This window comes from Artemia sp. Qi Xiang Cuo, chromosome 15 (assembly GCF_049724085.1).
Source record: "Artemia sp. Qi Xiang Cuo chromosome 15, ASM4972408v1, whole genome shotgun sequence".
Lineage (NCBI taxonomy): Eukaryota > Metazoa > Arthropoda > Branchiopoda > Anostraca > Artemiidae > Artemia > Artemia sp. Qi Xiang Cuo.
In genome coordinates this window covers 1,436,534-1,448,542 of record NC_142808.1, presented here as the reverse complement: position 1 = coordinate 1,448,542, position 12,009 = coordinate 1,436,534, and the positions used below count along the sequence as shown (strand labels likewise).

Sequence of the window (12,009 nt, the reverse complement as noted above, 5' to 3'; positions counted from 1 at the left end):
AAGAATTAGAACGCTTTTATTCTAATTCTAAAAAACACAAATTAAAATCTTAAAAAACACTGTTATCTTAAAAAAAGTTAAACAAATTAAAAAATCTTAAAAAACAAATTAGAATCTTAGAAAAACAGTGCATATGCGTAGTGGCACACAAGGCAAGATTTCTCCTTTTTCTTCAAGGCACAATTTCTTGTTCTTCTCATTGTTTGGGCAATTATGGAGACACCTAAAATTTATTTTAATAATAATAAAAGGAAACGTTTGTTTCCAGTTATCAAGCTAGTGCAATGTAGGTGGATCTCACATTCTTCGACCTAGAAGGATAGTCATCACTACTGTGTTGGGATAACGAAAGTTAATAATTTAAAGAATAGATTCTGCCGTTGTGATCTCTTACTTAAAGTACCAAGGACACTTAAAATGAAATCCTGAATCTTAAAATGAAAGAAAAGAATATATTATCATGGAGCTTTAGAAGGATAACTTTCTTGATTGCTGTAGCAAAAGACAAACACTGCCCTAGATCTATTTATGTATTAATATGGATGCTATTAACTTTAATCAAGATAATTAATAATAATAATTTTCTTGATAATTAATCAAGATAATTAATTAATAATAACAAATTGTTAACTTTAACTTTAATCAAGATTAAAAACTTCAAATTATTCGTTAATTGACTTACCTACAAAATATATTTTTAGAAAGACCAATCAGGATATCCAACTGTTATATCTTTCTCTTTATTTGACTATTGACCTATCAGTACGATCCTTATTTTCTTCTGATTAAAGAATGTCACTTTCATTACTTAATTTTTACATATTCCCACTCCCCTATATTTGTTCAATAGCCTGATTGAACATAATGGGTTTACCCTCCTATTGATTTTTGCATTACTCAACAATCAGCTGCAGGCTTCATTTTTTTGTGCAGTAGAATTTTTGATCATCGCTAAAAATGCTATTGCCAAACGTGTTACTTTTCTTAGTCGCTAGACAACAAGGTAACAGGTTTATTTTTCGTTGCTGTAAACCTGGTCGTGTTTTGTCTCATTAGGCACCGGGTTTTTCTCTGCCATCACAGAAAGGGTTAAGGGCTGTTACAAATGTTCGTTGGGCTTTGTCTCTTTGTTTGTAAACAACAAAAGTTTCTGCTTCTTTCTTTTCAAGATTTAATTGTGATAACAACGAAGAGAATCTGCGTAAGGAAAAAATTTCAATATTTGTGTCAACAACTAAAAGAAAAAGCTTAGAAAATTTCGATTTTCAAGCATGATTAGACCGAAGATGGAGTCAGGGGGCAAATAATGTTTTCATTTTGATGTCCTTGATACTTTAAGTCCACTTATTCATAAGAACTGTGGCGTATTTTTTTGAAAATCCTGGGGGAGGGGGTGGAGAATTGGAACCAATTTTCCCAAATCAAGTGAAAATGACAGTAAAAATAAGAAATGAGCCATTTAGTACCATAAAGGTAAATACATTCTAAATAAATCTGACCCGTTTCTGTGGATACTTGAATTATGCAGGCCTATCTTGTTTTTGACAGGATTTTTGAAGAAACTAAATTTCAGCTGGGGGTGGGCAAACCAAGGTCTGTGAGGGACATTTGCCCCCCCCCTCCCCATTTCCCATGGCACATTACGCCCCTGAATAAGAGACCATCGTAATCACAGATATCATTGATCTATTTAATCCAGATTAATCTAAAATTTTAAATTCATCCTAATCTTTCTTCTTTCTTCTTAATCTAACATCTTTCTTAAAGTTATCTTTCTTAATGCTGTTTTGATCTAGCTATCAACAGAGAAGTTTCAGAAGTAGTGTTTTACATTACAGAATGAATGTAATGTAGTGTTTACAGAGTGTTTTTAATTACAGAAGTAGTGTTTTACAGCTATACACTGCGCTGCATACACTAGCATAACTTAAGACTGTCTTTATTTATCCTTTCAGGGAAAATTTTGTCCGTAATTTAGGTTCTCGTAATTAGTCCGTAAAAATTTTATGCGTAATTAGGTAGGGAAAAGCAGACTTGAGCTCTGCATAGAATTTTGTGTTTCGAAAGTTTATGTTACGTTTTTCTGTTAAGGAAAAATCAATATAACAGCAATAAAATGGAATTTCTTCAGCTTATAAATTTTGAGATTAATTTTTTGCTTGTCCTAGAACCAGATTTGGAAAAAGTGAAAAAAGTAACATTTTGAAAAAGTGTCACACCAAATCATTTTCTATACTAAGTGCTTAAGTTGTGTTTCGTTAAGTATAATACTTAACACACTTGAAATACACATATACAATATATATACTATAATATATATAAATATATATATATATATATATATATATATATATATATATATATATATATATATATATATATATATATATATATATATATATATATATATATATATATATATATATATATATATATATATATATATATATATATATATATATATATATATATATATATATATATTTATTATAATATATAATAAAAAATCTATTGTCTAATACAATCATAACCATGATGTATTAAACATTAAAAAAAAAAGGAAAACGGAATAGAGCCTACCCAAAAAAGGATTGATTTTTTTTTATTTAGTTACATTTAGCTATCAATACAGAGACTTTTAAAATAATCTTTTTTACTATTTATCTTTTGTTAATTCTAATTAATTTTATTGTTATGAATTTCAAAAAAAATGAAAAAGAAGTTACCTAGAGAAAAGTATGTGGCTGTATTAAAACTTCAGACGGGCAGAAATAGAGTCTTATATAATAATTCAAACTTAAAACGACTATAGATCATTATTTATCAGTAAATAAATCCCAAAACGAACAGAAATCAAAATTAAGAATCGCCCAAGACATAAAGATAATAGATACTGATAAAGATGAATAAATAAATCGTAAAACGAGTAGAAATTGAAAGGAATACTCAAGTCAAGCTTAAAACAATAGTACTAATAATAAATTGATTGATATCTTTGCCTTTGAGAATTCACAAAAGTAATAAAATAAAATAAACATAGTTACTATTGAAGGACACACATAATTAAAAGACATAAAAAGTTACACACATAGATATAGATATGGATATATTCATCACAAAGCCCCATGGGCCACGGATAATACAAAAACAACAAAACGCATAAAACATAATAATAATTTCAAAGACTTTTGAAAATAACACTACGATAGAAATCCCTCCCTATGTCTCATCCCCACACTCACAAAATTCCCCACACACCCCACACTTTGCAACTAGTTCCTATTTTATTTTCTAAACACCTTCTATCCATAACATCCCTCCCAAAAAATTCCTTTCTAAGTACCTTCAGTTCTTCACAATAACCCATAAAATATTCTGAATTTTCAGAATCACTGCACGTTGGGCAAGTGAAGTGGCTACTCTGCATCTTAATCCTCCCTAAATACTTTCTTCTCCCCCCCCCAAGCGGCATAAAATTCCCTCTTACTGATAAGACCCTTTTTAAAGTATCATTTTGGAGCCCAAATTTTAGATATATTTCTTCTCCCCAGACTTTTTTAATGCTTCTATAAATTCCAAGGGATTGTGACTTAGCCTTGTCTTCTTGCCAAACCTGGATCTCTTGATCTTGTAGCATATTAATCACAAGGAACCTGTTCTCGCCCTGCATCTCGATTAAGGTGAAACCCTTTGGCCTGGGATATAAATAAAGAAATTGATTCAGAGCCCCAATGCTGCCGGAAGACTACTCTAGAGGGTTACACATATGCGACGAAACACTTGGGCTGACCTCACTGTATTTCTATTCTCATATACTAGCTTATTTTTATTCCAATATCATGTGAATGATAACCAGAATTAGAAGAATTTATATCCACAAAATATATCGGTGTACCATCATTCAAACATTTATATACCAGTGTTAGTAACTGGTGTTCCCATAACAGACCTATATTCAAAATTTTTAAACGGCTATAATAAGTGAGTGTATCACTAATATTAGCACATTCCTCGAATAGACAGATTGCTTTATTTTGAATTATCTGGATTATTCAATGAGTAGCATAAACTTGCCCAAAGGTCATACCCATATAGAAATTAAGGATGGGTAATCATACCATAAATAATCTTCAAAACGCAACCGGAAACAAATTACGAAAGTGTCTAAGTAAACCTCGTGGCGTGGATGATATTCTTTCACTGTGGTTCTTTCAATTTGGTTTATATTCAACAATAAATCCCAATTACTTCTTTTCAAAAATTTGATTATTAATAGTACCAACAAAACAAATATTATTCCAAGAATTTATCAAGACACCAGTGCGGCTAAAAGTCATGCCATTTACTCACACTTGCATCCTGAAGACTAAGTCTTGTAAATATATTGAGGTGCAGTTGGACATAATGTGCGCTAGCTATGTTATCTTGAAGGTTTGCCTCTACGATTATTATTGCTGTGCCTTCTTCAAATGTTATAAGACTTGAATCAGGAGAATAAAATTTTATCCTCCATTTGGTCCCAAAACGTATACTTGTAGGACACATTCTTACAGTCTACTTCAAAGTTTAGCCCCCCCCCCTCCCCCTTATAAAAAAAGCTTATAACCCCCTGATAAACGTCATTTTCGTTTTATCTTTTGGTTACCCGTCTGACTGGTCGTATTTCAAACAGTAGACTTTGCGAAAAATGTAGCCCTATCTGGTTTTGAAGCAGGATTGAACCAGAAAAATCTGGTTCAATCCTGCTTTCTAGGGCTATAATGGGAGAAAGGTTGATATGGCTAGGACGCGTTTTGCGAACGAAAGATGACAGATTGCTTAAAATCGTCCTTTTCGGCCCAACGAAAAGTAGTTTGTCCCTGACCAGGGTCGGAGGAAGTCATAATAAAAAACTGAATACAAATTGGAACTTCTTGTGAAGATGTAAAAAGGAAACTTTGAAGAGATTGAGAAAGAGGAGGAGCGTGCGAAGTGGTGGTGGTCTTAGGTGGCATGGTGCTGTAGTGAGTTGTTAGTAGTAGCAGTGGAAGTAGTTTGATATATAATGATAGTAATTCCTGGAAATCTCAGCAGATCAAGATTCAAGATTTTATTTAGCATTAATTTGTCAGATTTCAGTTTTATAATTAGAAATAAGATGTTAAAAAAATATTTGATTTTCAGAAAAGCGCAAATTATCCCTCTCCCCAACATTCCAATAAAGTAGAAACTTGATGCCCTTAGCCGTTCCCGATATGTTGCAAATACGCCTTTTCGACAACCTGTATGCACATAATGCTTCTTTATTTAGTTCAACATTTCCTAAACCTTCCTTGACAGTTTCGAAATTGATACCCTAAGCAGTTTTTTATCTATTGTACATACGACCTTTTGCAACCTGGATGCACATAGTGTCTTTGGTTGAGTTCAACAGTCCGGAAACTTAATACCCTAGCCGTTATTAAGATATTTCACATACGTCATTTTGACAACTTGTTTGTACATTGCTTGTTGATGTAGTTAAACATCTCCTGAAAGTTTCAACTTAATACCCTAAACTGTTACTGAATAATCTCATCTTAATTCTCTTAGGCACCTTTAAGATATTCCACATACTCTTTTTGACAACTATCATGCCAATAGTATCTTTACATTCGGTTCAAAATCTTCTTCGACATTTCCTGAACGTTTAAAATTAATACCCTTAGCCGTTTCTGGGATTTTGCACCCTTTTGACAACCTGGATGCACATGGCGTCTTTTTATTTAGCTTTACATCCCAATCGACATTTCATGACAGTTTCAGCTTAATGCTCTTAGCCGTTTCTGATATATTGCAGATATGCCATTTTTATAACTTGGATGCACATTATGTCTTTTAATAAGTTCAACCCCCCATTCTCTAAAAGTTTTAACTTAATACCCTTAACGGTTCCTGTGATATTTCAGAATTATCGTTTTGACAACCTGGATGGATGTAGGGTCTTTTGATTTAGTGCAACATTTTTTCAACATTTCCTGAAAGTTTCACCTTAGCCGTTACTCTTAGCCGTTTCTGTGACCTTACAGATGCGCTCTTTTGGTAACCTGGATGCACATTGTGCTGTTTAATTTCGTTCAACATCCCTCTCAACATTATTGGAAAGTTTCAACGTACTACCCTGAGCAGTTCCTGGGATATTGCAGATAAGTCCTTTTGAGAACCTGCATGCACTTAAACTCTTTTGATTAGGTTCAACATCCCTCTTAAAATTTCATGAAAGTTTCACAACCTTTTTGTGAAACTTTCAGACACAACTTTTTGATCATAAAACAAAGTTTTTGGAGATTCAGTATTAAACATGCCCCTTTTTCCCAGTAACAAACCCTATGTATAAGAATTGGTAACTTGCATAACTTACAGTCCTTGCCCTAGGGACTGTGGGGTTCATGTCATCCTGGATGATATGTTTAAACTATTTTGAACAAAATGGCTTTCTCAAAATTTTCATGGTGTTTTTTTGTGGGGGGGGGGGTAGCTAAAAAGGGCATGAGAAGGAGTTGGTTGCTCTCCCGTCACTTTTGACTCTTAAAAGGGCACTACAACATTAATCTCCTATCGAATGAGTTTCTCTGAAGTTTTGGGGCCATCCCTTGCACATGAAGTGGCTCTGGGGAAAAAACAAAAAGTAAACCGTCATGTGCATAATATCCTTATGTTCGTATACATGTCTACTCGTATATTTGCGTGGATACGCGTATATGTGTGTAGTAGCGGGAGCCCGGTGGCTATACCACCGGGCCCCAGCACGGCTACGCGGCAGGCTTGTATATATTGATTCTTATTGTCGCTTGTCTTCTAACGGTAGCCTCTTCTTGATGTCATGGCGTCAACATAGGTTCGATGCAACCAACCTGGGAAAAATAAAAATTCTTCCCTTAAGTTGTGACCTACTTAGATCGTTTGTGGCCAGAAATGTCCATATGCCAGTTTTAAGAAAATAACTATGTAGCCAATTTCGAAGCCGGACCCGACACGGCTACGCGGCAGTTTTGTATACATTGATTCTGATTGTTGATTATCTTCTAACCGCAGACAATGGGAGCCTTTTCTTGATGTCATGGGCCGGGTTCCGATACGACTATGCGACATGCTAGTATATATTCTCATTGTCGCTTGTCTTCTAACCGCAGACAATGTGAGCCTCTTCTTGGTGTCATAACGTCACTATATGTTCGGTAAAATCACCATTGGAAAAACATAAATTCTTCCTTAAAATTTTGGCCTATTTAGATCGTTTTTGTGACCAGAAATAATAATATGCCAGTTTTTTTAAAACTGTTTAGCTGATTTCAAGGCCGGGCCCAGGTACTCGGCACACGACAGGCTTGTATATAGGCTTTCAAGGAGTTTGTTTCAGAGTTTGTTGAAAGTGGTGTTGGTGAAATTAGGATTGCCAATTAGGTTAGTAGAAGTTATAATGAAAATGTATGAGGTGGTTAAAGTAGTAGTGAAGGTAGGTATTTCTTATTCTAGGCCAGTTTTAAGTAAAATAGGCCTCAAACAGGGATGCACTCTATCACCGCGTTTGTTTTCTCTTTTTATTAATGATATTGAGCAGTATTTTAGAAATAGAAATGTCCCTATGTTAAATTTAATGTCGCTGGAGCTGTTTTGTTTATCATTTGCAGATGACATTGTATTGCTTGCGAAATCGGCTCCTGATTTGCAAAAGATGTTAGAGATTTTGGATAGTTATCTGGAGAGTAAAAAATTAGTTTTAAATATGGAAAAATCAGTTATATTAGTTTTTGGAAATGATGAAAGGGAAAAGAATAAGTTTTATTTTAAATGGAAAGAGATGAATGAAGTTAAGGATTATATTTATTTGGGATGTAAGTTCACAAGTTCAGGGAAATGGAGTGATCAGGTGCAAATAGCGAGTTGGAAGGGTCAGAAGGCTTCATGGGTGTTATTGAAGAGTCCCCTTAGGCATCTAGGACCGGCAGATATTAAGCTACAGAAGAGAATTTTTGAGACGAAAGTAGGCCCAGCATTGAGTTACGGTGGGGAAATTTGGGGTTTTGAAAAGGGGAAAAAATAGAGAGAATTTATTTAGGACATTTCAGGAGACTTTTAGGGCTAAGCGGGAAATTTAATAATATGGTGTTAAAGGGTGATCTAGGATTGTTTTCATTGAGGGTAAAAAGATTGGTTAGAATGATAGGATACTGGGAAAAGGTGATTGGTTTACAGAATAATAGGTTAGTAAATGCAGCTAGGATAGAAGGAAATGTTCATGGGCTTCCCAGGTGAAATCAATCTTAAATAGTTGTGGGTTATCAGGTGTTTGGAATGAAGGGAAGGGGATAGGGCTGGAAGTAGGAAATGTAGCAAAACTAGTAAAGGAAGTGCTTGAAGATCAGGAGATTCAGAAATGGCAGTGTGAAGTCGCAGCCTCGGTGTCCCTCGGCATTTACCGGCAATGGAAGGAGGTCTGGGGATATGATAATTATTTTAAAGCGGGTTTAAATAGTGGAGAAATTAAGTGGTATATATCAGGGAGGGGTAATTTTCTAGCACTTGGAGAAAGGAGGAAATATTTAGGGAGGGTACGGGTAAAGGACGGTCCTTACTCATGCCCTGTATGCGGAGAAAATGGTGAGGATCTGCTTCACTTCATGGCCCTTTGTCCCGAATTACAGGATTTAAGGAAAGAATTATTTTTTGTTAATGTGGGGACAAGGGATTGGTTGGTTTCAGTAATGGGATCAAAAAATTGTGGGACAATAAGAATGATAGCAAAGTATATAAAATTGGGTATGTCACATAGAGATAGATTTTTGTAAAAGGGGTGGGGTGAGTGGGGACAGTATTGTTGTATGTGTGTAAGTTGTTTTCTTGTTTGTTATGTTTGTAGTCATGGCCCTTGATAGATGTAACATACATCCATCTATTTATGTTAGTTTAATGGTATCGTGTGCTTTATTATGTTTTTGTAATGTTTTGTAATTTTGCGTTGTTATTGTTATGTAGGCTACCATACTTTGCTATGAGTGTTATAATCATGTTATTATTTTGTGTGATTTTTCTTTTTTTTTTGCCATGGCCCAAAGTGGCTTTTATTGAAATAAATATCTATCTAAATAAATATCTATCTATATTTATTCTTGCTGTAAGTAGCAACCTCCAAATGAATCATCTTTATTAACTACTCTTTCCTCGGGAAAATAGAGGGCTTCACAGGGAAAACATATAATATTGAACGGTACCAATGACTTCGTCACTTTCATTTTCGACACATTCTGATTCTCGCTGTCACTTTTAATTCTCGCTGCTTTGTATCTTATAGCCATATATTTCTTTGTTCTTGCTGTAGCCTATCTTGAAAATCAAACTATGCAATTTATTCTCTTGAAATGTGCTCATAAAAATGACATCACTCACGGGATTTTTTTAAAGACTCTTAACGAATTTTCTCCAGCTTGTGACCTATATAGATCGTTTTATTGGCTAGTAAATCCCAGGATGCCAATTTTCCAAAAACAAAAATATTGAGCATGATTAGTGGTCCTTGATGTTACTTTTTTTATTTTTCGAGAGTTTTGCTGTGTAACATTACTGTATTTATTATGAAATATATTTTCTTCTTCATTCTATCCTTTTTTCGATGCTAATTTTCGTTTTTCAGGATCTACTCCTACTACTAATAACAACACATTGCAGCACCAAGCCGCCTGAGGCCAACACAGCTACGCACGCTCCTCCTCCATCCCAATTTATTCAAAGCCTCCCTCTTTGCGCCCTACCAGGGAGTTCTCATTTTCTTTAAATGTTTCTTGAAATCTTTATGATATCCTCCTATCCCAACCGGGGACGACCTGCTTTCTTTTTAGCCCTAGACGATTGGCCAAAAAGGACAATCTTCGGCAATCTGTTATCCTTCATCCGCAGAACGTGTCCTAGCCATCTCAACCTTGCTCTTATTATAGCACTAGAAAGCGGGATTGAACCATACTTTTCTTACAGCCTACTATTTGTAATACGGTGAGTCAGCCGGGTACCCAGAACAATCCCTAGGTAATTTCTCTGGAAAACATCTAGCACATATTCATCCGCTTTTCGGAGTACCCATGCTTCAGAGCCATATTTTACCACTGTCATCACTGTAGCTTCCAAAATTCTAATCTTGGTTTGTAGACTTACCTTCATATTCTTCCAAACTTCTTTAACTTTAAAAAAAAAAACAGCCCGAGTCTTGGCTTTTCTACTTTTGACATCTTCACTGCTTCCACCGTCTTTGCTAATAATTAATTAAAAAAAACTTTTTCCAGAAAATAAGTTTTTCAAAGAAAAGTAAAACGCTCCATTAAACAAAAAATGAGCGAAAATAAAATCAAATAATCTACGAAGCGTGAAACTACCACAAGTCAGCATCGATAAATAAATTAAACCGAAAACGAACAGAAATTACAATAAATAACCGAGTCAAACTCAAAACGAGCAGAAATTAACATAAGTTGGGCTCAAAACCCCTATGCCTTCCCAAGGCCAGAACATAATTTGCATTTTATTGAAAAAAGTATAAATGTTCTTACTTTTATAACTTTAATAAATCAAATAATATTAACATTTTGATTACTAAATATCAGTATATGTATATTAAACTGACAATGCACATTCATTTGTATTTTTTTCAGTAAAGCGCAAATTATGTTCTGGCCTTGGGAAGGCATAGGGGTTTTGAGCCCAACTTATGTTAATTTCTGCTCGTTTTGAGTTTGACTCGGTTATTTATTCTAATCTCTACTAGTTTTGGGTTTCATTTATTTATCGATGCTGATTTGTGGTAGTTTCACGCTTCGTAGATTATTTGATTTTATTTTAGCTCATTTTTTGTTTAATGGAGCGTTTTACTTTTCTTTGAAAAACTTATTTTCTGGAAAAAGTTTTTTTTAATTAATTATTAGCAAAGACGGTGGAAGCAGTGAAGATGTCAAAAGTAGAAAAGCCAAGACTCGGGCTGTTTTTTTACAGTTAAAGAAGTTTGGAAGAATATGAAGGTAAGTCTACAAACCAAGATTAGAATTTTGGAAGCTACAGTGATGACAGTGGTAAAATATGGCTCTGAAGCAAGGCCAGAACAAAATTTGCACTTTACTGAAAAAATATAAATGTTTTTACTTTTATAACCTTAATAAATCAAATAATATTAACATTTTGATTACTAAATATCAGTATATGTATATTAAACTGACAATGCACATTCATTTGTGTTTTTCAGTAAAGTGCAAATTATGTTCTGGCCTTGGGAAGGCATAGGGGTTTTGAGCCCAAATTATGTTAATTTCTGCTCGTTTTGAGTTTTGAGAAATGGTGGGCGTGAGAGGGGGGTTAGTTGTCCTTCAATCACTTTCGACTATTAAAAGGGCACTAGCCTCTTCAATTTCCAATTGAGTGCCCTTTTGATGTTTTTACAACATCGCTTTCTATAAAAACCATACCCTTACATGAATGGGTGTTAGTTGCCTTCCAATCACTTTTGACTATTAAAAAGGGCACTAGCCATTTCAATTTCCAATCGAATGAGCCTTTTTTGAAGTTTCTACGACAACGCGTTCTATAAAAACCTTATATGCCCCCAGGGCATAACTTACAACCCTAGCTCTGAGGGCTCTGGGGGAGTGTCCTCCTCAAAAACATAATTTCTATCTGGAAAACAACTACGCTGAACAAAATGGCTATCTAAAAATTTTGATTGGATGTGTTTGGGGAAAAGGTGGGCGTGAGAGGGGGGTTAGTTGCCGTCAAATCGTTTTGACTTTAAAAAAGGGCACCAGACCTTTGAATTTCCAACCGAATGAGCTCTTTTTGAAGTTTATACGACAAAGATTTCAATAAAAACTTATATGCCCCCAAGGCATAACTTATAACCCTTGCCCTGAAGACTGTGGTGGGACTGTCCTGCTCAAATTTATAATTTCCTGAACTTTAAACTGCGCTGAACAAAATGGCTATCTCAAAGTTTTGATTGAATGTGTTTGGGGAAAT

The 12,009-nt window shown here is 34.5% G+C and overlaps 1 protein-coding gene across 2 annotated transcripts in view; it reads left to right on the top strand.

Annotated features, from left to right (window-relative positions):
- The window catches only part of Dcr-2 (Endoribonuclease Dcr-2), a 247,146-nt gene that overhangs the window by 160,185 nt on the left and 74,952 nt on the right, over positions 1–12,009 (top strand). The window lies entirely within an intron of this gene.